Source organism: Quercus robur, chromosome 5 (genome assembly GCF_932294415.1).
Source record: "Quercus robur chromosome 5, dhQueRobu3.1, whole genome shotgun sequence".
In the NCBI taxonomy this organism is placed as follows: domain Eukaryota; kingdom Viridiplantae; phylum Streptophyta; class Magnoliopsida; order Fagales; family Fagaceae; genus Quercus; species Quercus robur.
Window position 1 is genome coordinate 83,715,094 of NC_065538.1, and position 26,004 is coordinate 83,741,097.

Consider the following 26,004-nt stretch of genomic DNA (forward strand, 5'->3'; position numbering starts at 1 on the left):
TTTTCACGTGGCGTCCACCTGGAAATTGAGTCTCTAAGACTCGATTTATAACCCTTTACAAAACAAGTATAATGTTTTAAGCACACCCTTTATACCTTCTCATCGGAGAAGAAAGAGAGAGAAAAACTCACCAAGCAAAACACATAAGAGAGGTTAAACCAAAAATTTTGAAAAAAAACAAAGTTACAAAGAAAGAAACTTACGAGTCTTCTGGAGAAGAACCAAAGGGTCTCTTGAATTGCGAAGAGCTATCATAAACATTGTCTCCTAATCTCTTCATCTCTGAACTAATCCACCAAGAAAACCCATTCTACTCAGCTTTTTCAACCCACGGCGATCTGGACCCGACACACGACTAGCCATGAGCACCGACGACCACCGACGCCCCATGACCACACACGGCCCATGCCGAGCTGAAGCCACCCACGCTGGTCTGAAGCCACCCATGTCGACTTGAAACCCACCCACCCATGGTCCCATGCTGATCTGATGCCACCCTCTAAAGCCATCTACGCCGACTTGAAACCTACCCACCCATCGTCCCTGAAGCCACCCACTCCGATCTCAATCTTCGACTGACTACAACCTATGTTTTATTTATTTATTTATTTATTTATTTTTTAAATGATAAGGTGTGTGCTTAAAACATTATACTTGTTTTGTAAAGGGTCTCTTATAAATTGAGTCTTAGAGACTCGATTTCCAGGTAGACATCACGTGAAAAAAATGCCACATCAGACGTGATCAGACCATGAAAATCGAGTCTTTGAGACTCGATTTATAGCCCAAAATTGAGTCTTTGAGACTCGAGATGTTAGTAAAATATATACTTTTGAAACCTTGTCTACTAACTATATAGTTAGGAAAATGGGCTTAATTCCCAATTTTGGCCTGAACTTTGGGGTTGCATATGAAGTATATGAATATTGTAAAATTAGTAAAATTTTGAACCTTTTGTTATTATGTACCCTTGACAAATAGAATTTTTATTTTTAATCATAGAAATAATAGCATTTCATTACAATTAAAATTCAATGTTCCATATTCCATATCACAACTATTTTTTCAGTCCAAAACAAACAAATTTTCTCACAACACTTGAAACTCAAGACAGCGGAGGCTATATTTTAAACTCAAAAAAAAAAAAAAATATATATATATATATATATTTAAAAAGAAAGTGATGCTTCTGTTTTATTTACAGCAACAAAACTCTCTCCATTACCACAACCTTCTCAATTTCTGTTTAACAAAGATGAAATCCTTTTGTTTGACGAATACGAAACCCTAACTGTAGAGAAAGACCGACTTAGCGACCTACCGGAGTCATTAATCGTCCACATCCTCGTTCTTGGTCGCGCTCTACAATACACGAGATGTGATTTGTACAAGTGTTTTGTCACGGCGATGGGGCAAGTTGTGGACCTCCGTTCTCTATCTCCATTTTCAGTGCGTGAAGAGGTGTTACATGCCTAGTGTCGTTGATAATACCTTGCGCCAATACCATGGCAAGAAACTTGAAAAATTCTCCATCCATTTCGATGTAGCCGAGCCACACTATAAGCCTCACGTTGATTGCTGAATTAGTTTCAACACAGAGACCAAAGTAAAACATCTTAGTTTTACAATGTTCAAATATGTTTTACCTCAAAATCTATATACAAATCTATTTCTTTGTGGACTTTTTTGAATAGGTGCCTAATTACCAAGAAAAAGGATTTTTTGCATATTGGAATTCCTTTGAGCAATTGCATATGAAGTATATGGACATTGAGACAATTGCATATACTTCATATGAAGTGTATGCACATGTTGAAGTTGATTTCTTGTTTAGGAGTTTGCAACGTAATTTTTGAGTGTTTAACTATTTTGATTGTAAGTAGTTTCATGACAATGCTGCCAGAACTGGAAATTGTGGCCCTAAAACTTGAGTCATTGCAAATTGAGGGCAGTGTTGATTTCCTGTAGAAGATTCAAATAGAGAATGTGCTGGCATAGCTTAAAACTATGCTCATTGTCAATAATATATGATCTCAGACACAAACAATATCATGAAGGTTGTGGATGATCAAGTGCAACTTCTTACAAGTGTGAAGCATGCTAAAGACATCACGAGGGTGCAATGGTCACTCCCTTCAAATGTTTAATTCTATATTTCTGACCATCACGGAGGTGCGATGGTCAGCCCTTTTAGAACTAATTAATTGATTTACCACCACATATAAAGAATATGGACATTGTGACAATTGCATATACTTCATATGAAGTATATGCACATGTTGAAATTGATTTCTTGTTTAGGAGTTTGCAACGTAATTTCTAAGTATTAACTATTTTGATCGTAAGTAGTTTCATGAGAATGCTGCTAGAACTGGAAATTGTGGCCCTAAAACTTGAGTCATTGCAAATTAAGGGCAGTGTTGATTTAATAGATTTTTTTAAACTTTGACAAAACCTAATTTTCATTCTAAGGCTGTGTTTGGATTATGATGAAAAGGAAATAGACGCGCATCTGCGTTTTTCCTGTGGGCCCCGTGCATTGTTCACGGGATCCGCAAGTACGGATTTCAGCAAATTTTTTTTAAAATTAGATCCCACAGCACTTTTCACACATTTAAAAATTATTTTGCTACGGTGTTTTCAGTTTTCAATTTTTAGCAATAAGCAGTATCCAAACAGACTCTAAGTCTACTACTCTCTTAACTTTGACCTAAAGAGCCTTTAAATAGTTCAAGAAATCTTATTACAAGTTGGATTCTAGTTTTGGAAAAATTCAAGGGAGTCAATTTTGTATCTGATTCTATTTAAGTTTGGTAAAGGGAATGAAATATTTTGGTACCGGTTAATATCGGTGTACTGTTTCAGAATTATTGCTATTTAAATATTTCTATGTATTTATATATGTTTGTATTCGTTTATGTAAGTACATTAATCCAATATATTAGCTTAAATAACATGTTTTTCTCACAAAATTTTCAATTTATTTTTACATTTTTTTTTATTGCACTGGCTAAAACACTCAAAACATCCTAGTACAACTGATACAAGCCAATACAACTTAGTATTTCACCTTATATATTTTAGAGAAGTACCAGTATTAATCTAATGGCTTGTACAATATATTTCTCCAGTACGATTTTGACTTCCTTGGAAAAAAATCAATGATTTTTAGGTTACACTTAAATGAATATTTTTTGGCCCATAAAACGTTAAAATATGGACTTTTGATAAATTACAAAGTTGTAGCCTTTGAGTTAGCTTTTCAACCCAACTTGAATCATCGCAATTTGATATTTAAGCTAAATGTTATGCTCAAAATACTAAAGCATGCACAAGTTGAAATTCTAAACTAAAATGGAGTTGGATTAGTGTGAATTTCTTTTGATTCCTTGCTCCAATTGAACTCAAATTTTTAAGAAGAAATACTTCGAACTTTTATTAAAGAAAAAAAATCAGCCATGATCGGCTAAAAGAATAGCATGGAGGTGTGGAGGAACATTCTTCATCCACGCCGATAAACCTCTAACATGTCTAGCATGTTTAGCTAGTTTGTGTGCTATTGTATTGCATAATCTACGGGCTTGGGAGTAAGAAATATTGCTGGAGGAAACTATAGATGATCTTGCCGAGGCAAGGAGGTGACCAAATGAAGCAGAGGACTCATTATTGTTGTTAAGAGCTTTGATGACCACCTCGGAGTTTCCTTCAAGGGTAAATGATGAAAAACCCAGCTCTTGTGTGAAAAGGAGGGCTCTTACAGTTGCCAAGGCTTCAATATCATTTAAAGGGAAAAATCTCTCATTGGAACCCATACCAACTCCATCTAGAGAGGGAGGGAGAGTGACTTTTTAGAGAGAGGGTGAGAGCCAGCCCCTTATCATCGCGAATAATCACTCTCAAATATGTTGCCCCTATATCCTTGAATGCTGCCCCATTAAAGTTGATTTGAACCAATTGAGGGAGGGATCCACCGAACCTGTGGTTGACTGGGGCAGGCTCTGGGCCGCTGATGCAGGGTTGTATCGATGAAAGTCAAGAAGAGATTGAGTAGCATTGGAAAGTACTTGCCAAATATGGTAGTCGATGTTGCTGACTCTGATCTAGTTTCTTCTATGCCATATAGTCCAAACTACCATCGCAAAGAGTGCCATATTATTACCTTGGTCATTGATATGGTGAACTAAATCAAGGAACGTAGAAAAATGAACTCGTTCACAAGACAAGAACGAAGGAAGAGCATCCCAGATAGCTGTGAGAGATGGGCATTGGACTCAAATTTAAATGGTTGGCCATCTTTAAATTCATTATGGCCCTCATAAAAATGCAGTCCATTAGCGTTTTTTTTTTTTTTTTTTTTTTTTCTTTTTTTGCACAAATCTACTCATGTCATTCTTACTATTATTAATTTTATTCTCCTACAAAAGATATATTCATGCATTAATTCAATTTAAGCACAAAACTTAATTATTCAACATTATTCCAAAACCAATGATAAAATACATGAATTAGCACAAAATTATTATTATAATACTTTCTAATAATAATATAAATATTCAAAATTAACCTATTATCAAAGGGTAATTACGACTAATTGGATCACATGTAGGAGCAGGAGCGTAGCTAGGAATAAATACTTAGGGGGGCCGGGTTGTAACAGAGATATACTAAATATAATTATTAAGTCTATTGGATACAAAATTATCAACTTTCATATATCATTATATACTTGAACATGTTGGGAATTCAACCGAAATTCCAAACCTGTGAGAAACAAAAAAATAGAGAAAACAAAATACCAAAAGAAAAACAATCACACGCACAAGACAGTATTTACGTGGTTCATGTTGAAATGAATGCATCTGATCCGGGACGACCTATTGGTTTCTTACTAAAAAGGTAGCAAGGTAGACAATATATCGCATCCATTGAAGGTGAGTATTCCAACCAATCCTTATGTGAATCAAACCATGAAGGTTGAAATCGACGACGATGAGTATCATCATTGTATGGATAGTCTATATTTTTAGGTTGATATGGATCTTCTATGAGATAAGCTCTTCGGATTTCATCTTGTTTGTTGATAGGAAATTCACATATTTGTTTACGTGATCCTGGATCACGATCTATCTTTTCAAATTGAAGTTTTGGACATTTGGAGGGGTGTTCATCAAGCATTGAAGTATTAACATTTGTTTCTACAGCCACAGGTGTCCTATTTTCTGAATTGCTAACATCTTTTTTCTTAAAGAATGCATCAATTGTTTTTCGTTTGCTCATAATTTTTTTAGCTTTAAGAATATGACTCAAAAATTAACCTGAAAAGAATTTTAAAAAATAAAATTTTAATTAGAAATTTTTACTTAGTTATATGAATGTTATTCATACTCAAGAAAAAAAACAAAATTTTCACTATAATGTAAACAATCAACACATTTTTAATACAACTTTAATTAATAATAACCCCTCAAACAAAAACAAAAATAATTTAATTAATTTGTCTTTTATAATGTATTGGTTAATTTAATTATATAGCTTTAATTATTGTTGTTTAGCTTAACAATAAACTATATTACTTTAATTTATTTGTCATTAATTATACTGTTTTAATTTGTTATATTGTTTAGCCCCTTGTACGTATTACATTAAAAGAGCCGAACATTATACATTCCATGTACAGCACAATAATTAAAGCAGTGTAATGTGCTGCACATTACATTGCTTTTATTATTGTTTACCCGGCCCCATAAGCCTATCTACCCCCTCCCCACCCCACTCAACAGACAACAGACAAGCACAACATGCGCCCCAATCACAATAGCTAGCTGCAATTAGAAAATTTCGCAATGCCAATCACAAATCACAACACACGTTACACTAAATGACAATCAATATTTCACCAACACCAACACACTGACCAACAAAAAGGGATAAGATAAAGCCAAATTTAAAAAGACAAAAATAGGAAAAAAGCAAAAGCCAGCCAATAAGAGACTCACAGTTCAAAAGAGAGAGAGACTTACTGAGATCAAATAGGCTATTAAAGAATAAAGAGAGAGTCTCGTTCATAAATTTCATTTCATTTTTTCATTCAGTGAGATAAAGAGAGAGAGACTTAGAGAGAGTCAGAGAGAAAAACCTTGAGGGAGGGCCGGACTGCTGGAGGGAGCAACGAGCACCGCTGCACCGGAGCAGAGGAAGAGCGATTTGCGATCTCCGATGATCGATCTACGATCTGCGAAAATTTCATTTCATTTTTTCATTTCAGTGAGATAAAGAGAGAGAGACTGAGAGAGAGTCAGAGAGAAAAAGAGAGAAATACCTTGAGGGAGGGTCGGAGGGAGCACCGAGCACCGAGCACCGGAGCATAGGCAGAGCGATCTGCGATCTCCGATCTACGATCTGCGATCTTCGATCTAAGATCTACAATCTGCGATGAGGGACGAGTGACGACGACGACGAGGAGCGAGCTGTAGCGACGTGACTGTGGGTTACTGGGTTTGGTTTGCTGGGGTTTGGTTTTGGTTTGTGTATTGGGGATTTTTTTTTTTATTTAGATAAACATCTCTGTGTTTGGTTTGCTGGAGTTTGTTTTGCTTTTGCTCTGTATAGACAGTATTGGGGTTTGATTTCTCTGCTAGCGACGTGATGGGTTTCATTTTTGATTCTCTGTATTGATTTTTTTTTTTTTTTTTTTTTTGGTTGAGAATCTGTGGGCTTGCCGTGAGCGAACTACCTTTGTAATCTATTGGGCTCGCCGTGGGCTTGGCTCTGTTACAAATTTTTTTTTTTTTTTTTTTTTCAGATTTTAGTTCAAATTTTTTTGGGGGGTTTTTTTTTTTTTTTTGCTTGAAAGTATAACAGATAATTTATTTATTTATTTTAATTTGAGGGTGTTCTTAATTTTTAATTGAGGGCTGGGAGAATGGGTGAGAAATGGGTAGGGGGGGCCGACTGTCTAATGTTGGGGGGGCCCATTTATTTTTTCTTCATAGTCTAATGGGAAATTTTTTTTTTTTTTCAGGGGCCACGGCCCCCCCAAGCCACTATGTGGCTCCGCCCCTGTGTAGGAGTGATAGAACAACGAGCCCAAACCCCAAAGTACTACCTTTAAATCTTTGTTTCATGCTAGAAAGCCTAATTTTCAAAATACCACCCTTAAGTCTTTGTTTTTCACCAAAAACTTTTATTTTCAAAATTCTTTGTCAAAAAATCCATTTTCCACTAAAATCTTTGATTTCGAAGTTTCTTTTTTCTCAAAAACCTCCCATTGGCTAATCAAATCATGAAGGAGGTCTCCTATTATGTAATCACTTAGTTCAAACCTCATCAATTGACGAACCACATCATTCATTATAGAGTGATGGGATCTTGGTGTTGGTTAGGATTCCCCCATCAAAATGTGAATGCAACATAGATAACGTTGAGACTTTTAGTTTATCTTGACATTAACCCTCGCAAGTCACATGTTTTTCAAAACATTTTCCAAACTAAAGCCATTTTCGTTTTTCCTCTAAAATTGAAACCATAAATATCTAAACACATGCAGTATTCTTGATGCATGTTTGATATCAAGGGACAAATGCCCCCAAGATTGGGCAAGTACTTGTTTATTTTTTATTGAACACATTTTTAAGGGATAACGAAAGTTAGGTATTGACTATGGTCAAGCGTCGTAGGGGTGCCTAACACATTTCCCACGCATAACCGAACCGCTAGATTAATTTGTTTGGCTCTAGATAGGTTTTATATGATTTAGGTTTAGAGTAACTAAATTTGGAAGAAAAAAAATTAATTAAAAAATATTAGGTGACCAAACTCTCTTTTACGAATGTCCAATAATTGGTGTCAAGTGTCAACTCCTTATATTCTTTCTTACACACTCCCCACAAACCAGTTCAAGCGACGCACCTAGCCAGAGCAAGTGAGATTTGAAGTTTGTTGGGTTGGTTGTTTAAGTGAAATTTGAAGTAACTCTCGATGCGCGGAGTCTGGCTCTACCCAAGTCCAATTTGTGGGTTAGACCGGAAGTGGCTCAATTTAAACAGGCCCATGGGCCGGGCCCTAACCGCAGCAAGGACACAAACATCAAAAACAAACCGTACAACAAAATGAGTCGCATAAAAGTGACGCATCAAGAACACTACTTACATGTGGGTGAATCTTACATGCACCACCAGCAATAATTTGCCCAAAACTCACACCTCACTCTTCAACGACCTCCTCTCTTCAATTGAGGTCGGCGACTATCTCGCACCCTATCCTTTGACGCCGCCAGACTCGTCCTTCAACAACTCGCTAATGATGAGTCCTCCTCTGCCGACCGAGTCTATTCTGAGTTGCACCACCGCGTTGAGTCCTTCCTTGTTTCAGAATCCAAAGACGACGAGGACAAGGCTTATAGAGCGTTGCTCGTGATCGTGATCAGTATCGCCGTTGCTACGTTCCTCGCCTTCACTCAGTGCAACATGACTAGGTGAGTCACTGAAAAAAATTGCAACTTTTTGAAATTTGAATGACAAAAGATTGAACTTTGAGTCTGTCTAATTATCAGTGTTTTGTTTTTCCTGTTTTGGATTGGTGTGATTGAATTTGGAATGATAGGCCTTTGAAGGATATGGCAAAATGTCCATTGGCATTGAAGAAAGTGGGTGGTAAAGGAGAAGATGAGGAATTGGTGGAATAGGAAAACTGGGCTCGTAATCAGCTAATGGCTGCTGGCTCTGACTTGCTTGGAAAGTTCTCTAATCTTCAGGTTACTTTACTTCTAAATCTAATACTAATTTGCTTCATAACTTTTACTTCAACTTCGATTGTACTTATATGTGGGGTCTACCTACTATGGATAATTCCATAATTACAATGGAGAAGGGGGGATTTGAATCTTGAACGTCTCCAATGGAGACCCGCTAGGTGCCAATTTTAAGGTCATATTTGAATGGTTGGGACTGTAGATTGGTTTCAGGGGCGGCCCTAAACATTTTGGAGTCTAAGATGAGAATTAAAAATGGGGTATTTTTTATACTTATATATTAATTAAATTAATATTTATTTAATATTTATATATTATATTTTTCATCATTATTTTCATTTTCTTCTAAATTATTTTGAAGTTCATTATCAAGATTTGTTGTATTGCAAAATTGAATATCATTTTCTTCTAAATTATTTTGGTGAATTTCTTGCTCATTTGTGATATTTTCATCTAAATTTTGTGTTATATTTTGTTTATTACTAATAACAAATTTATCCATTGATTATTTTTGAGACTCAATTAATTTTTCTTATTTTTTTCTTTTTTTAAGTTTTTCATATCCAGATGCATATTTTCTAGTAGATATTTCTAATCAAACAATATATTTATAAAGACTAAAATAAAAAATAACTTTCAAGTGTAGAGCAAATGAGAAATAGAACCTGATTTATATAAAAAGTATTGTTGTAGTTTTACTAAATAATAACAAGTTTTTAGCAATCTCAACCTGCATAAATTAAAAAAAAAAAAAAAAGCACAAGCATAACAAAAATTTAAGTACAATCATAACACTGACACAAGACTTGTTAATAAGACCCACCCACAAAAAAAAAAAAAAAACACAAAACGAATCCTATCTATAACCAAAAAAAAAAAAAAAAAAAAATGCAGGTTTTTTTTAAAAAAAAAAAAAACTTGAAGGCCCAAACTTAACGCCCAGTCCAGGGAGGGTCCAGGCAGCCATAATGATAAACAGATAAGTGATAAACAAAGTTACAAACCAGCCAGGGAGGGCCCAAATACTTAAGTTCTTAACAAATAAAATGGAGTGCCCTGTGCCCAAATATTTATAATTTTATGCCTGATTCCTGAACCTCAGAACCTGATACGGTGAGGTGAGCAGTTGAGGCTTGAGAGAGGCGGAGAGCAGAGAATCAGAGAGAGGCTGATATGAGAACAGACTGAACAGTGGAGACTGGAGACTAGAGAGAGGCGGAGAGCAGAGACTAGAGAGAAAGGTAAAATTTTTAGGGTTTTGAGTGGATTTATTTGTTTTGATTTGTGATTGTTTTGTGGTTAATCTCTTAGACCGGATTTGTAGTTTATCTGGTTGATTTTTGGTCAATGATTTTGTTTAGAACCAATGTTTAATAGGATTTGCCAAAATTTTTGTTTTTTTTTGGTTAAAAGGATGTGCCAGATTATTTTTGTAATTCATTTGAAACTAAATTTTTTTTTTTTCCTCTACTACCCGGTTCTTTTCTAAAATTTTGGGGCCCCCTTCCACTTGGGGGCCTTAGGCAATTGCCTAACTCGCCTAAGGGAAGGGCCGGCCCTGATTGGTTTGGAGAACAAACATTCAAACTGTTTTAAAGGAATCTTGTCCAACCTATTGTGTTATGTGGTCAATAAGATGACTATCTTTGGTGGTCAATTAAGTTTTTTTTTTAAAAAAAAAAAATGTTACATGATTAGTGGAAAATAATTTTCTATTTTCTTTCCTCTAGATCAATTTGGAGGAAAATTCTGCCCTAGATTGTAGGGGATGTCTAATTTTCCATTTTGTCATGGAAATATTTACTCTTTGTTACACCAATAATACCAAGCTACTGTGCTTTTTAACTTGATTTTCATACAACTGTTCGTAATTTTATGAATAACATCAACTTAATATATGGAAGGTGAAATTTGCTGACTGGACATTGGTAGCTTCTTTTTATTGGTAAATTACACATGAAGATAGTGAGTCTTGAACCTATGATCTCATTCTCTACTTACAATTGTTAAAGGACAAGGTATCATCTGAGCTAGGACTCATCGGAAACTGGGTAGTAGTATTGCCAATAGCCTTGTAGCTTGATTGGCATTTCCTAGTGTGTTTCTAATAGAGACTGTCTAGGATTCAAATCCACCCCCCTAGCTATTGAATTCTCAAACAAAGAAAAAGAAAAAATAGGGTAGTAATATTTCATAAATCATAACTATTATTATTATTTTTTGTTATTTTGAAATCTTAGACAAGTCTCTTTTTTTTGTTGTAATGTAGTATTTAGTTTTTGCTAAGATGTTGCTTATGAGGACAAGAGACTTGTTATTTGGAGGAAGCGTGTCTTCCACGTATGGAATTAGTAGCATCTCATGGTGGCTCGCTAGGTTCATATTTCTTCAACAGAGAATTTTGGATGATCGGTTGTCTTCCTTGTTTGATTTATTGCATGTCTATGTGGGCAAGACTCTACATCACTTTGACACTTTAGAAAAGTAACACGCTATTTTGGTTCAAGTTTCACAATGAAGATGCTTTAGCAATCATCTCGATGGTTCATTTATAAGCTGGAATAATGGAATACACCTATGGAAGAATTGATTCTTGCAGGTAAATTTCAATAGGGGAAGCTATTTTCTTTGATGAATTAATTTGTGGTTTATTAAAAAGTCCCAAAAAGGTAAATGGAGTCATGTTTATTTTAACTTGAAATAATGTTTGCACGATAAGATGTAATGTATTGGTAGATATTTAACTTTTTTTTTTTTTGATAAGTAAGAAAGATATATATTAAAAGCTACCTCATGAAAACACAAGGCAGAACAGAGATTACAGAGAAGGAAACAAAGATATTTAACTTGTGGGAACTTATTTCAATATTTATATTCTAAGATAATATAGAGGACTTTTTTAATCTTCTTGTTAAGGAACCCTTGTCTTTAAATTTAAACGCTCTACTTATCTTGTGACCTGTATTATTAGTTGACAAATGAGAAATTTATTTGTATGCCATATAAGTTTGTATTGGAGACTGCATGCAATCCCCAATTTCCCTCTGCTTCCAGTTGTTAGAACATCATTATGAGTTTAATGTGGAGGGATTATTACCGTAGGTATACTTGGCTGTCTTGAGATGGGATTTGGGTTTTTGATTACTTCTAGCTTCTCTTTATTTACTGAGGTACCTATGTCATATCAGGCAACATTTTGAGTCAGCTGAAGTGGCAGCTGGGCGTCAGCTTTCTGTTACTGGGATTCTTGGTTGACATGATGATCGCAAAATAAACTATACTTTTACTGTTTTTTCAAAATGCATGCTATATCATTTCAAATTATTCCTTAACTGATACGAAAGATTGTATTAATAAACCAGACAGACTTAGATTTTTAGAAAGGTCAAAAAATTGATTTTTGTCTTTGAACAGTTTGGGGAATGGAGACTGAACTGCCTTTGGGTTCTCCAAAAAATGGCTTTCAATTTTTGAACATATTAAAATTTTTTTTTTTCTAGTTAATAGGAGTTTTAGAATTAAAAAAAGAAGAAGACATTGTTAGTAGTTCACTTGCCCATTAGTATCTTATAATTCTTTCTTTTCCCCCTAACTATGAAAAGCATCCATCCATCCATTGACATATATAAGCGTCCATATATATATATATATATATATATATATATATATATATAGAGAGAGAGAGAGAGAGAGAGAGAGAGAGAGAGAGAGAGAGAGAGAGAATTTTAAGTTGAAACTGAACAATGAAAGCCTGCAGCAAATAAATAGATCTGAAATTACATGGAAACATGATCCATCACGTCTTTCCTCCTTAGAGATCTACTTCAAAGCTGTTCACCACTGGGTTCTAGCAGTTAAAGTTCTATCTGCCACTATAATGCTCAAACCAATCAGCAAAACAGTTTCTGCTTCAACCATGGTCCTGACATACTTGTTTATTATCTTTTAAATTTTTTTTTTAAAGTATTTTTTGTTTCTTATCTATAAGGCAAATTTTCAAGGATCTCCTTTAATGGAGTTCCTTTTCCCCATTGCTGCTATTTTAATTATATATATTATAAAGTCGTTTTCTGAGTTGAGGCCCTCCTCTTTTGGTTATTCAACAGCCCTATTTCTGTTTCAGGATGGATATGGCTCCATATATAGAGGCAATTGATTCTCAGCAGTTGTCATACTTCATTGTAAGTAGATAATTACTGCAAATGTGTCTACTCACATTGCATTTAATATTTTTATAAATGAGACCATTTATTTTTCAATGATAAACCTGTTAAATGTTGAATCTTCTGATAAAAGTCATTGCATCTTAAGAAGTTGGAATGAGGCTTTTCTTGTACGTAGATAAGCCATTACAAAGGGTACCACAATCAAGTATAAGAAATTGAAAATTTGGTCAAGACTTCATTATTATTAGTTGAGGCTTTCTTATACTTTAGGGGTTTGAGCAGTAACAGTCAGTTATGGGACTTGCCATGAGAATAATTTACCTAATACTCCATATAGGAATGCATGTTTTAACTATTCCCATTACGCTTAAAACTTTTCTGGGCTTTAATGTCCTATAGTCAACCAAGGTCATCTTGCATTCCTATTGAAATTTTCCCTCTTAAGATACAGTGTTTCTGTGACATCTTACGTATTTGATGGGAATCGACTTGTAGTCGCACAAAGGAGCGTGCATTGCTGATGATGGATAAACTGTTCTGAGGTGCATCATTGTTTTTATGTTAGCTATATTTCTTTCGGATATCCGGTTGTTTTTCCAACCGAATACTTTTTCCTCCCTAATTTTTGAACTGCTGCCTGGTCTCTAAATTTATAGGTTTCCTGTGCAAATTTTCATTTCTTTTGGTAGGGAAGAAATATTAAAGAGCAAAGACGCCCATGGCAAAGCTAGTAATCCCATATGCTATAAACCATGAAAAAAAAGAAGAAACTCTCTAAGATAAACAGGCCATTTGATTTCCCTGAACTTATTAGATACTCAGCTACTTGGTTTGCTGTTCCAGATTATGGTGACAAGGCTTTATGTAATGGAGTCATGTGGATCCACGAACAAGTTGCATGTTTTCCTTCATTGCAATTCATGATGAGCTTCTTTGCTACACTTGAAATCTTGCTGTTTTGTTATTTCAGGCCTTACAAATCATCTCACAGCTTTTGCTTTTTATGGCTTGCCCCTTATTAGTTGCTTCTGCTTCATAGGCTTCCCTAATCTCTGATAAATTAGTTTTTGTTCTTCCTTAATTAAATAGTGTAACCCTGGAAGATAGGGAGAGAGAGAGTGTGTGTGAGTGCACGTGCAAACAAATGTAGATACACGGGTGTTGGTATGTACATGTGTATGTATATACTGACTTTGTGCTCACCAGAGTCTGCACCCACTCAATGCTACCTATGTAAGCATGAGGCCAAGTAAATATGATGTTGGATCTATTAAAATAATTCCTTCCTATATGTTCAACATGCTTTATTTTTTGTCAATTTGCAGTGTGGATAATGCTGTTTATGTTATTGGTATTTGGCAGTCAGAGTTAGTCATTTTTACCATTAACGTCAGCAATGTTGTCCCTTACACTTAACTATATTTCATAAATTGCAAGGGGTTTGTCTTACCAAAGCCTGGTCTTAATTTTTCATGCAACTTTTCAATGGCATAAGCATCAATAAAGTTTCACCATTGCTGTGTTTATATCTGTCAAACTATTTTTGTGTTTCTCTAAAAGTGAACAACCAGTCCTTAAAAAGAAAAGAAAAAAAATTGTGCAACTAGCATGCGAAATTCAGATCCTTACTACCCATAGAGGGTTTAACGATATGATATTATTTATTATTTGGACAGGGACTTTTCTATAATTTAGATTGGTGTGTGTACTATGCAACTGATGATCAGTAAGCTAAGTGTATGCATACTGGATTCACACGAGATAAGGGAGTGCACATAAAAGCTCATAATAAGGGAAGCTCATTGAAGCATCTTTTCTGAACCATATTTTATAAGGTCATTGCTCACTAATTCCTACCTTGTTGGTAATTTTATAAACAATGTTACTACTTCTTAGATATCTCGTGCTTTTGTTGATTTCATGTGTTCTGAGGGTTGATCAATTCCTTTGATCTCCTCCTTTCTCGTTTCCCAATGGTCTTTTTTTTTTTTCTGGGAAAGTTTCATCCTATGTGGCAATCTATTTTTTTTTAGCTCTAGTATATAAATAGTCCTCATTTATTTATCATTTTGTTATTATAAATCTCACAAAAGATTCTGCACTATTACAGGTCCAGAGTGTCCGTGAGCCTTCTCCAGGAGTGGCACAACGAATTCGTTTTTGTTTTGGGGTTTATATCCCAAATATTCCTGCCTTGTGAAAGTACAAATTCACTTTCTTTGTCTTTATACACTATAACACCCCCCCCCCTCTCCCAAAAAATATATATACATATATATATAATTTTTTTTTTTTTTTTTCTATTGAGAAGATCTATTCATCTGTGTAATATTCATACTAAAAGCTGTTTTCTTGCTAGAGTTGTACATGCGATTAACTTCCCTTGATTTTTTTTTCTTATCAATTTTAGGGACTATGGTGAACTTTTAGTGTGCTAATTGGTGAGGCGGTTAAAATTTTTGAGGATTTAGAGTTATGGGATAATCTTATATTTTGCTACCGGTATGTTCATACTTGACAGCCCATTATCTAAGTCAATGTCCTTCATCATTGTATTTTTAGTACTTTGTTGCTGGGAGTCTCATGTAAGATTCAATATGTAAATCAGCTTATTGGAGAAGAAAGAAGCAGCCGTTGAACTCATCAAGAAATGACTATCTGAAATGCCTAATGACCCCAGGTTATGGTATGTAAGTTACTTGTCTTTTCCTTTCTTTCTCCTTTTAGTTGAATTAATTTTCTACCTCAGCTAATGCAATCAAAGTTTGAAAGTTCCATGTTATTGTTGAAGCAAATGTTCTTTTGAATCAAGCCTGATTTAAAGTGGACAACTAATAAGCTCAAAGATGAGTTCTTTCTGATCTGTTTTGACTGAAATGAACCACGTTTATGACACAAAAAATTTTAAAAAGGAAGACTATTTGATTATATATAATGACACATGTTGAGCCTTTTCTAAATTATGTTCTGCTTGTTTTGCAAAGTTTGTTGTATGAAATCATATTTCCATGCCTGCTAAAATCATAGAGGACATGGTATTTGTTAACTTGATATGGGATGTTGTACTTTAGCCTACAACATGAAAACTTGTATTCAATTATTTGACTTATTTCATTCTTGCGTTTATGGTATATACATATTTTTAAAGTTAAATCATGCAAATAATTTCTGGTGAATGTCTCGGATGACAATAATTCAAAAAAGACAAAGAAAGTGCTTAAAAGCCTTGATGGCTAATCACTTGCACAAGTGTTAATGTGGTGTTGGCATCATCTTGATCGTTTCCTATCCACTAAATATCTTATAAGGGTCTCAGGTAGATTATTGGATCAACAATATGACTATATCTTCTCTCTTTCTAATCTTTTTGTATCCCTAGCTATGATGCATATGCAAGCATGTGCCTGAAAAATTGGAAACGTTCATTAAAAACTACTGAATAAGCTATAACAATAGATATATTTTTGGGGCGGAGGTGGGCTGAAAAGAGTAGTAGTTTGAATAATTATAGATTATCCACGTTTAAGATGTTTTTATGTAAGTTAGATGCTTTTTTTGTTTTTTTGGTAGTTTTTAAATTTGGGAAGTGAGTTATGGAAGAAGGTATATAAGGGATTTATATGTAAAAAAATGCAGGTTAAAATCTACCAAAGGGGTGTCTTTTATTTGGGTCTGAAAGTGCCCAAAAGTAAAGCTTTGCCTGTCTCATTATGTAATTTTTAAAAAACGCATATGTTTGAGATTCTGTAAGGAAAAAAAAGTGTTAGGCTCATTCTTAAAATATGTGATATATCATATGGAAGAAGGTTGGTCCATTTGGTTATAACTTGGTTATTCATAGAAATATCAGCTTGCTTTCTTGTTTGTGTCAGTTTTATATATTCTTGTTCACTGCATACATATCAGCTTATCTGTAAAAGACTTCTTCAGAGCTCTTTAAGAGAGGTATTTTCCGAATGCATTATTTTAGGTGATGAGAGAATAAATAGGAAAACACAAGTGGAATTGGAATCTTTTGGTAATTACTTCTAACACTTATTTTAATCAAGAGGGGTCTAAATTATTCTTGGGAAAGTTCTACAGTGGGTATTCAAATACTTTCATGATTATCATCTGGTCTTGCTTTTTCTTCAGTACCAATCATGTAGTCCTCTCTCTGCCTATTTGCTGTTGTGTTTACTGTCATATATTTTGGAGTTTTTGTTCTGTTTTTCTTCTGAATGTGTTTGCACATGATGTATATGTGGCCATTCTTGAATTAAGTCAGTGTACCAATTGATCATTGCCATGCTAAAATGAACGCATATTAGTGCATATGGCTGTTGATCTATGCTTATTTGTGCTGTGTATTTTCTGGTGGTGGTATGGCGCACTGTGAAAGTCAATGGAAAATACTTTACGTGTTCAATTGAAAATGAGCCATTTTGGGTGGTAAATGTTTTCTCTTTTCAAAGGTGTAAAATATTTTTTGGGCTAACATGAGTTGTGGAAACTTAGACGCACCTCACACCAACAGTAACAATCTCTTCCTTTTCTCTCTCTTTCTCATCCTTGTAACCACCATACACCTACCCCATACACGACCCCAAATCCTAACCCACAGCTGCCTATCCGCAAGTGCCACATCTCCTCTCCACACCCACCCTGTTACATTCACTCGCATCCATCACTCATTCCTTCACATCACTGTCATCCTATGATGATGCTCCCTTGGAAAGGAGGTAAGGGTGCATGTTAGGAGAGAAGTAATTGGTGAGAGGTGAACGAGAAGATAGGATGGGGTGAACATGTGATTTAAAAGAAAGAGAGAAGATAAGGTGGGATGAATGGGCGGAAAAGGATAATAATAGGTGGGTAAGGGGGGAAAAAGGAGAAATGAAAATGGGTTTGAGAAATTTATTTATTTTAAAATGATTTCCATACGAAAGTCATGAATATGTAGTGTTGTTACGACTTTTATGTTTGTGAACTAGTAAATGTGTACTTGAAAAAAGGTTGATTTTATAGTTACTCTAAGCAAAATTCATGTTTTGAATGAAAGTGTTTGTTTCTATAATAATATGGAAAATGAAATATTAACGATTTTCTGTACAAGTCAAGCATTGCAAAATGTTTTTGGATCATTTACAGGGTTGTGACCAAACACTTGAAACCAAGTAATTTTTCTAGAAATTTTTATTTCTGTTTATTGAAACAATGGAGTGTAACTTGTTCAATAACTTATTTTATATGTTTTGGGATTTTTTTATAAAAGAAAATCTTTGGTTTTGTTCCTGCAGACTTGTAGTGCTCCTTTGGGAACTGAAATATTAATGATTTTTTTATGACCCAAACAACACATTGTTTTTTTGGATCATTTCCAAGGTTTTGACCAAACTAAGGAAACCAATTAATTTTTCTAGAAATTGTATTCTTTCCATCAAAACAAATGGAGTGTTACTTGTTCAATAACTGAATAAGCTCATATTTGGGGTTTTACACAATGTTTCAATTTTTGCTTCCCTACAATCTGTTAGCTTTAGCTCTTGAGCTTTTTGTATTTTTTTCATGTCTAAAGTGTTCATCATCATGAACACAATGTTCATCAATAAAAGTTTTATTATCTATCCCAAAAAAAAAAAAAAAAAAAAAAACTTGTTCAATAACTGATTCTATATGTTTTGGGATTTAAAAAAAAAAAAAAAGTTTGGTTTTGTTCTTGTGGTGGTCCCTTGGTTTCATTCTTGTGGTTCTTGTAAGCAGGATCAGAACGGCTTCTCATTAAATATTTTTTTATTGAGTTTTTCTCTTTCTGATATAGATGGTTCGAAATGACGGTAGAGCAGATATCTGGAGCTTATATGCAAGGTGGCACAAAATCAAAGGAGATTTGACAATGTGCTCTGAAGCCCTCTTAAAGCAAGTTAGATCATATCAGGTATCACTGGCAATGACTAGTACATCCTTCTTCTGAAGGAAAAAAGAAGAAGCTTTGTATGATTAATTTTAGTGCAATTCACTGTTTCCCCCCCTTCGGTTAGTGTGCTCTTTCTGAAAACTGTTCTTAGTATGCTATACCTTTAAAGAGAAATAAATTAACAGATTATCTATTTAGTCTTATCAAATAATTTGTGGACATTTCCTAGATTTATAGTGTTATGAGAAATGAGCACCACAGGCGCCTATATCATGTACTTCTTTTAATAATATCATTTTGAATTATGAAGACTTAAATTGTTTTAGTTAATATATTTTATATTTCTTTATTTGTTTTGATGTACTAGTAACTAGATTGGTTATTATTAAAACATTGCATAGGTTATTATTAAAACATTGCCACTCTTATGTCAGTTATGTGTCATGCTCTGATCATTGTTTCTATTGTGCTCTCTCATTCATGCCAAACTTGAATTCATAATGCTCATGTCAAACTTGGATTAGTGACCCCTATAATTTTTTAAAATTTTTTTTATAAGTATTAATGACCCCTAAAATATTGTCATCGTGCCACCTGTGGTAAAATAGAATCATCCTGTGGGGGGAAGATTTGTATTATCATTCTGTGGGAGTTTGTTAATTTTTTTTTTTTTTTTTATAAGTAAGAAGAGAATATTATTGAAAAAGAATAGTAAGAGAAATACAAAGAGTTCACGGTATTGAACAAAGGAAAAGAAGAAACAAAAAGATAGAATCATCCCCTAATCTATTCTAATAGATGAAAGAAAATCCAAAAGGGTAGAACTATCCGAATAACCCTAGCATCGAGACCAATCAAAGAGGGTCCGCTAGCAATACTCTAATAACTGAATCACAGTTTTTCCCTCATCCTCAAAAGACCGCCTATTCCGTTCAGTTCAAATAGTCCACATTAAACAACCTGGAACCAAATCCCAAATATCAGAGCTATGCTTCCCAAGCCAATGATACCAGCAAAATACTAAGTCCACAACTGAACCTGGCATGACCCATTTGGATCAAACAATCGAATCATATACATCCATAAAGAATGAGCTATCGGACAGCTGTGGGAGTTTGTTAATTGCGCATCAAATAGGGTTTTGGCTTGGATCTTTGGTTACAGTGAACTAGACTATGATCCCATAGAGCTTTTCTTTCTTGCCTTCTATATGTTAAGTCCAGAGGAGATTGATGCATCCATGGAAGAGATTGTTTGTTACTACTTCGTAAATTCACCTTTTTCGAGATTTATTTTATGGAACGCACTTGTGAAGTCCAATTGAAATCAAAGTCGTGATTTCAAAGGTCTAGTTATCTGTCTTAGGTTAAAAAAAAAAGTGCAAAATTGTAATTTTGGCAATCCCTATGAAAAAGGGATTTTGGTAGTTTAGTTGAGTCTAGAATTTTCTAGGGTGTCCTAAGTATTTTAGGTTTTACGTTTTTAGAGTCCAATTTAGTCTTTTATCAGGTTTTTAGTTTACTAAGTCAAACTAGGAGTCTTAATGCTACTCTAGTCCAAGAAAGGATTGGTTTATTTATTTGTGCTCAAAGTACTTGAAAATGGATGGAGTTGATTTATAAAAATATCAAGTGTTTTGAGCATTGAGTGATGTTGTTGACCTTCGTATGTTCTCCCATTCTCTTCTCTTTCTTGTGGTATTGTTCAAGCTGTTTCTTTTACCTATCAAAACCTTAAAACCCTACATACTTCTCTCAAATAGTCATTAATTAACACATTAAGCCACTTTTTAATTTTATTTTTTATAAGTAATAAAATTTATTGAAAAAAGATGTAAGAAAAAGTCTAATCATATCATACCATAACCACATAAAAACAATTCTAAACTCCAGATTAATAAAATTCTCCTAACCCTAAACCTGCCACAAGTACATGCAGGCAAATCCCCAATTTGCCCTATGTTGATTTGGTATCAAAGATACCAAAGCCAGGTTCCTACCACAAGTTCTTTGCTGTAATTTTCTTCCCCAACCACTTGACAAATCTTCTCATCCAAGATAATGCTGACTGATGCAGAATTAGAGTCCAAGTTTAGGACTTCGCAATACTATTACGAAACAAAGAAGGATTTAAACCAGTTCTGTGAAAGGGTGTTTTCCATGCTAGAAACTTTGAGTAATCTGACTGTTGCCATTTGACAAAATAACTTGCTAGAACAATAGTTGATTAAGAACTCAGATATTCTAAGTTAACCCAAGTTTGTCCCCACCCTTGTCTGCAAACATTATACCAGTTATCCCTTTGAAAATTGATGGATATGGCAATACCAATTTGCTATCACAGAAACCTCAGTCAGGTGTTGGTTCAATGCATCAATGTGTTACATTGAAGAGCAAAATCCAGCCTTTCAATTCACGTTTCCAATTCCAAGAACAACCAAAGGAATACCTTGCGAGGATAATGGAGACTGCAACAACAAGTTGAGCTTAAAGTTGATCATGGAAAAGTCAAGACTGAGGAAGATATTGATATTATTGCTATATGTAGGACTGTAAGTTGAGAAGTCCTCTAGTCATTGATTTTATCATTCCAAATGAATTTAGTGCAATAGTGGGCAAAAAATATCATTATTCTTGATGCTTTCGAAGGTAATTGAAGATTTGGTGCAAGTTTCAAGTTCAAAGGTTGTTATACTTCAACACTAAAACTCAAAGCTGAGTTTCTCCTAGCTGGGGGCGAATGCTAACAAATATTCAAGATTTATGTTTTGGGAACCACATGTGAAGTCCAATTGAAGTAAAAGTCATGAAATTTTAAAGTTCTTGTTTTATGTGTCCTAGGGTTAAAATAGTTTTTAATTTGGCTTTTTATATAATAAGTCACAATCAATTTTGTATTTAAATGCAAATTTGTAATTTCTGAAATCTTTGGGAATGAAGGGTATATTGATGGTTTAGTTGAATCTAGAATTTTTTAGGTTTTATGTTTTTTTTTTTTTTTTTTAATTCCAAGTTAGTCTTTTATCAGATTTTTAGTTTACTAGTCAATAGAGTCTTATTACTACTAGTACAACAAAGAGTTCTTATATATATATTTGTGCTCAATGTACTCGAAGATGGATGGAGTTGATAATAAAATATTGAGTGTTTTTTAGCATTGAGGCTTCTTGACTTTTGTGTGATGTTCTTCATTTCTCTCATCTTTTTTCCTTCTCTTTCTGTTGGTTCTGTTCATACAGCCCTAAATACCACTAAATTTATTTTCATCCTTTTTCCTTACAAGTGTGAGACCCACCATTTTATGGTTTGCAATTTTTGAAAAAATAGGGGATGAGTGTGGCGATTAAAAAATTATTAAAAATATTTTTATTTATATATTTTATATATTGCTAAGCATGTTTTTTTATATAATAATAATAGAAAACTCATAATAATAATAATAATAATAATAATAATAATAATAAAGCCTCTTTGACCAAAGGCTTAGTGGCTCACGTACCAAAGGCTTAGTGGTTCAGTGGCTCAATGTACCAAAAAAAAAAAAAAGAAGAAGAAGAAGAAGAAGAAGAAGAAGAAGAAGAAGAAGGAGGAGGGGAGATGTGGCTCATGTGAGAGGCACAAAAAACAAAATAAAGCCTCTTTGACCAAACGCATTTAACAATCCTTTTCAAAAAAAAAAGAAAAACTTATAAAAAAAAAGAAATAGAACAGAACTGTTGGGCTTGCGAAAAAAAAGGAAGAAGAAGAAGAGAGGGGTTAAGGCTGGTGAAGACGGCGACAGCAGTGTATCAAATCCACCGGTATTTTCAGTTTTAAGTTTTTTTTTTTTTTTGCCTCACCAGCCTATTTCCTTTTCTGGGCCAAAACACACCGATATTCGGCCGATACGATCCGATTTGGCCCAAATTGGCGTGAATCGGTGCACGTCGGAGCCAAATTGGCATGAGTCAGCGCAAATCTGGAAACGGAAAAAAAAAAAAAAAACTGGAAGCGGTTTGACATGCAGGCAGTGGTGTCCCTCGCGTGTCGGGTGCGGGTGCGGCGGCCATTTTGCTGCGTCCGTGCATCCTAGCTACCAAATAGGCATAAAACAACTCATCAAGCCTCCTTTGAATTCCTTTTTACCCCCATAGCACTTTCTTCAATAACTCTAAAGCCTAGATCAATAAATTCTCCAAATTCTAAACCACCACAAGCACACATAGACAAGTTCCCCAATTTTTGTGTGTGAAACTCTTATTTTGGTCATGAGATGCTTTCTGTGATTGCCTGCAAGGGGCTCAATATGCTTTTTTTTTTTTTTCCTTTGTTTGGTGGTGGATGTTATAGTTTCCTTTCTCTGTATCAAATTTTACTTTAGATGAGAAAGCTATAATCACGTTATTAACACTTTATTCTCTCTCTCTCTCTCTCGCTCTCTCTCTCTAATAGGGATCTGATTTATGAAAAGATAGAGGTCGTTCTAAAAGTTTTGCACAAGCCTCCTTGGACCTTTGCAAGGTGTACATGGAAATTTCTTCGTCTACTAGTAGCCGTCGGGAACTCCTTGCAGCTGAGATGCATCTAAAGAACATAATTAAACAGGCAAGATGTTTGTGAATCCCTTTTCATATATATATATATATATATATATATGTTAATTTGATAGTTACGATGGTGGATGGGGAATTTGAACCCAGGATGTCATCATTGGAGACATTAAAAGGTGCCAATTGAGCTACAAGGCTTTAAGCAAGAAAACCTTTTTTTATTTTTTATTTCATCTTACGAAATTGTGTGTAGAACTTTAAATTAGCTTAGCTGCTATGCTGGTGTACCATTTTTGCATGACAATATGTAGGTCAAATCCTTTTAATTTGTGAATCATTTTGTAAAGTTGGATTTATAAGATTCATTTATAAAATCACAGGTGGAGAGCTTCTCAGACACAGAAGAATTTAGAGGTCTTCAGGTTTGCCTTGATGAAGTGAAGAGGAAGCTCCAATCCAGTCTTGTGCCTACCTAAAATTATTTGATGATTCCCCTTGGATATGTTATTTACCTTCTTAACACAAGGTTGGACCTACAGTTACAACATCTTGGTTCATACCATTGTCCAAGGTATGAACATGAAATTTTTTATGATGTGATTTTAGTTGGGAGCTATTGAGGAAATACACACACGAAGTGTGAAAATGTCAGAACACATTCACACTCTTAGTAACATTAATGTAAAAGATTAATATGCAAGGACAAGGGTTTATGATGAATGCAGTGTTTAAAGCGGCCTATCACATTAGAACAAATTAGAGGGGATTCTTTAGGCTTATTTCTGAATTGGAACTGGAGCTACCACAAGAAAACCTAGCCAATCTATTGAGCAACTTACCTACCATCCGCAAAACCCTAACCGACACCGTCAAGCTCTCTACGGCTAAGGAGGATGAAACAGAAACAAGCTTTCTCCAACATTGCCAAGCTTTTTCCGTTACACAAAAAGATGATTTTACCACTGTCCCGAAGCTCTCTACACAAACTTCTGAATTTCTAGACGAAATATCACTATTTGATGAAGACGACATTGGTGCAGATGAAGATTGGTTGAATGCTTTACTGAATGAGCTCATGCTCCTCATCCTCTTCTTTTTGGCTGATGAATCCAATACAAGGGATGTCATACGGACGAGTGCATTGTCACGAGGATGGGGCAATCTGTGGAGTTCTGTTCCCTATCTCCATTTTCGAGCCATGAGGAGTGACTTGCCTGATGCTATTGATAATACTTTGCGCCAATACCTTGGCAGAAAATTGGAAAGGTTCAACGTCCATTACAATTTCGCCGAGACACATCATAAGCCAAATGTTGATAGTTGGAATAGCATCGTTGCCGATGCCCGAGTAGAAAATCTTAGCCTTACACTGTTCAAGTATGTTCTACCTTTAAATTTCTATACAAATCCCTTTCTTTGAGAACTCTCTTTGAATGGCTGTCTAATAACCCTAGAAAAAGGAATTTTTGTGAATTGGAATTCACTTGTGCAACTGCATTTGAAGGATATGAGCTTTGGGGTTGGTGTAATAAGGGATGTGTTAAAAGGCACGTCTAAACTGCACACGATGAAATTGCTTTCCTGTACAGGAGTGTGCAATATAATCTCTGAGGGTTTGAACACTTTGATTGTAATTGAGCACATGATAGTATTGCCAAAACTAGAAATTGTGGTTCCAAATAAGTGACTCAAGTTTTGGAGCCACAATTTCTAGTTCTAGTAGTGTTATCATGTGCTCAATTACAATCAAAGTGTTCAAACCCTCAGAGATTATATTGCACACTCCTGTACAGGAAAGCAATTTCATCGTGTGCAGTTTAGGCGTGCCTTTTAACACATCCCTTATTACACCAACCCTAAAGCTCATATCCCTCAAATGCAGTTGCACAAGTGAATTCCAATTCACATAAATTCCTTTTTCTAGGGTTATTAGACAGCCATTCAAAGAGAGTTCTCAAAGAAAGGGATTTGTATAGAAATTTAGAGGTAGAACATACTTGAACAATTTAAGGCTAAGATTTTCTACTCGGGCATCGATGGCGATGCTATTCCAACTATCAACATTTGGCTTATGATGTGGCTCGGCGAAATTGTATTGGACGTTGAACCTTCCCAGTTTTTTGACAAGATATTGGTGCAGAGTATTATCAATAGCATTGGGCAAGTCACTCCTCCTCATGTCTCGGAAATGGAGATAGGGTACAGAGCTCCACAAATTGCCCCATCCTTGTAACAATGCACTTGTCCGTATGACATCCCTTGTATAGGATTCATTGGCCAAAAAGAAGAGGATGAGGAGCTTTAGCTCGTTCGGTAAAGCACTCAATTGATCTTCATCTGTGACGGTGTCGTCTTCGTTAAATAGTGGTATTTCATCTAGAAATTCAGAAGTTTGTGTAGAGAGCTTGTGGGCGGTGGTAAAATCATCTTTCTGTGTAATGTAGAAAGCTTGGCAGTGTTGGAGAAAGCTTGTTTTTGTTTCATCCTCCTCAGTTGTAGAGAGCTTAGCGGTGTTGGTTAGGGTTTTGCAGATTGTAGGTAAGTTGCTCAATAGATTGGCTAGGTTTTCTTGTGGTAGCTTCAGTTCCAGTTCAGAAATAAGCCTAAAGAATCCCCACTAATTTGTTCTAATGTGATAAGCCGCTTTAAACACTCCATTCATCAT

At 34.9% G+C, this 26,004-nt stretch overlaps 1 long non-coding RNA gene and 1 pseudogene across 1 annotated transcript; both read left to right on the plus strand.

Moving 5' to 3' along the window:
- The first annotated feature begins 9,714 nt into the window (after nucleotides 1–9,714).
- On the plus strand, nucleotides 9,715–10,416 carry LOC126727441 (uncharacterized). The gene is made up of 2 exons (XR_007656247.1): nucleotides 9,715–9,990; nucleotides 10,273–10,416. It is a non-coding gene; the product is annotated as an uncharacterized LOC126727441 (long non-coding RNA).
- Nucleotides 10,417–12,460: 2,044 nt separating this feature from the next.
- On the plus strand, nucleotides 12,461–19,168 carry LOC126727440 (TPR repeat-containing protein C19B12.01-like; annotated as a pseudogene).
- Nucleotides 19,169–26,004: the final 6,836 nt, after the last annotated feature.